This window comes from Cupressus sempervirens, chromosome 2 (assembly GCF_028749045.1).
Source record: "Cupressus sempervirens isolate cs-2001-9-10 chromosome 2, ASM2874904v1, whole genome shotgun sequence".
NCBI lineage: Eukaryota > Viridiplantae > Streptophyta > Pinopsida > Cupressales > Cupressaceae > Cupressus > Cupressus sempervirens.
The window spans coordinates 432,751,086-432,754,153 of record NC_143119.1 but is presented as its reverse complement, the minus strand read 5'-3'; positions in this window follow the sequence as shown (position 1 = coordinate 432,754,153).

The window sequence follows — 3,068 nt, the reverse complement described above, 5'->3', positions numbered from 1 at the left end:
TCATCTTTCCCTCACCAGGTACATCCCTTATCATTGGTATCTAGCTCTAGACTATCCCCATATACTCCTATGTCATCCATAAACTCCCTTCATTACCTCTTTAGGTACCTCATATGGTCTTGGTTACCCCCGTATTCTACCAAATCTTTCTCACATCCTTCATTTCACCCCCACAGACCCAAAAATCATCCAAAATCATCCAAAACATTCAAAAATCACTCCACATTACCAAAATCATTTCAAAAATCACTCAAAAATACCAAAAAAAGTCAAAAATTGCCAAAAAATTATCAAAAACATTCATAAATCATCCAAAATAAAGAGCTTCCTTATCTCACAAACCCTTTCACACACACCTTACTTACCACAATAAAGACCTTGACATGAGACAAAAACCTTTCACAAACCCTACACAATGAGAAACCAATAGACTCACAACCCTTTCACATAGACCTCTTGATGAGAATCTTTTGGAGTTGTAACCATTTGCAAGGCCCATGCTAGTTGCCTCACACCACAAAAGGAGAACCAACCCCATCACTCCTCTACCGACCATCGATACATCTAGAAAATGAAGCCAAACTCGCTCTTCAATGTCCTCCATTGGATCACCAGAGGATTATGCAAAAACCACCCCAAAATCAAACCCACAAGGATGGAGGGAAAGACAACACTAATAGCCAACACAGCGATGAGAATCAACAAGGCAATAGCTTGCCTATTTGTGGCACACAGAGAAACTACCCAAAAATACCAAAAAAATTCATAAACTACCCAAAAATACCAAAAAAATTCATAAATCATCCAAAAATACCAAAAAAATTCATAAATCGTCCAAACTTACCAAAAAAATTCAAAAATCATCCAAAAATACCTTAAAAATTCAAAAATTGCCCAAACAATATCAAAATAAAATAAAATAAAATTCCAAAGCATTCAAAAGGGGGTCATAATTGCCAAATATGGCCATAAAAGCTTGAAACATTAAAACACCACCCCAAAATTCCTCTCAATTTTTGATATTAAAAAATTGATATTAAGAAGAATTGTGGTAATGTCCTGAAACATAATTCTAGGCTTAGGAAAATCCAGCACAACTCGGATAGCAAAAGAGATGCCGCAAAGCTGACCGTCGCCTTCCTTCCATGCAGCCATTATTAATGTGAATCAAGAAGGATTTTTTTGTCTTATTTAAGTTGCAGTGGCCACGATTAGTCTACCCAGTTTCAACAAATATATCAATACTATCTTGTAAGCCCATGTGTCCTTTTTGGACCCCTCTAACACCTTTTTAGGCCTAAAAGCCTTTTTTTCAAGGCCCACGTGTCCTTTTTGGACCCCTCTAGCACCTTTTTTAGGCCTTAAATGATTTTTCAAGGCCCACATGTCCTTTTTGGACCACTCTAGCACCTTTTTAGGCCTCAAATGCTTTTTTAAGGCCCAATTGTCCTTTTTGGACCACTATAGCACCTTTTTAGGCCTTAAATGCTTGTTTCAAGGCCCAAGTGTCCTTTTTGGACCACTCTAGTGTTGTTTTAGGCCTTAAATAACTTTTTCGAAGTACAAATGTCCTTTTTGGCCCCTAGAAACACCTTTATAGGCCCAAGTGCCTTTTCAGGCCCCCAAAATGCCTTTTTAGGCTCAAAGCGCCTTTTTCAAGGCCCTATTTTGACCTTTTCAAGCCCCAAAAATGCCTTTATAGGCCCAAGCACCTTTTTCAATCCCTCGAACTGAATTTTTAGGCCCAAACACCTTTTTCAAGGCCCTATTTTGACCTTTTCAAGCCTCAGAAATGCCTTTATAGGCCCAAGCACTTTTTTTAGGCCCCCAAAATGCCTTTTTAGGCTCAAAGCGCCTTTTTCAAGGCCCTATTTTGACATTTTCAAGCCCCAAAAACACCTTTATAGGCCCAAGCACCTTTTTCAGGCCCTCGAACTGCCTTTTTAGGCCCAAATGCCTTTTTCAAGGCCCTATATTGATCCTTTTAGGCCCCTGAGACACCATTTTATGGCTTAAACACCTTTTTCAAGCCCCTAAGACATCTTTTTTTTACCCACATGCCTTTTTCAAGGCTCTCTTTTGGCATTTTCAAGGCCTTTCTTGACCTCTTTTGGCCATCACAAGCCTTACGTAGGTCCCAATGCCTTTTCCACACCTCATATACATCTGTCTCATCACACACCTAGAGAAATGTCCCCACATTTTGTCTTATTATTTTATGTCATACTTGCTAAATCTACACAGACATTCTCACCTATGAGTCATGGTTACCCTTACTCTACAGATTATATTATTCCCACCTTTACAAGAGTCAAACTATTTCATTATTTATCACAAAAACACAAAAACATTCAAATATATATCAAACATCCAAAAAAAAGAACATTTAAATATTCGACAAAAAACACAAAAACATCCATATATCTTCCATAAAAATCCCAAAAAAAAAACATGACATTACATTATGAACAACATCTGTTGTCCCTTTGATTGCCACAACAAGAAGCACAAACTTTCTATTCTCCTACGACAGCAACAACAACATTCCATTTAACTAATAATGTTTGGTAGATTTTTTATTCTGGCCTCCCTAGGGGAGGTGGCAAGATAGGGTGTCCAATCAATGACATTCCTTCAAACCTAGTCCCAGATGCTGATGCCCCTAGAGTCATCCTCACACCTGCCCAAAGTGTATCCATTGGGATCGGGATGTTACCACACCTCAAGAGTGTGTTTATCTACTCCATAAAATGTTTTTTCAAAGTATACAACTCCTCTCCTTTGCTCCAAAGGGACCACTTGGTGATATAATCCCATGTAGTATGCCGCCTCTCGCGCAATCCTCACTAATTGCTCTATGACATCTTTCATTTCTACCCATAGTCTTTCTGCTCCTGGAATAGTTGTTGTCCTCTGCACAATATCGCGTTCTCTTTCATATCTATTCGCTAGCATTTTCATTGACTCCCTCTCATTTTTCACTCTATTCAACTAATTTTAGTACCATGTAATGCACACATTACTTGCATTCAGTTGCCCTTGTGACCTCTGCACTAAACTATTCGTCT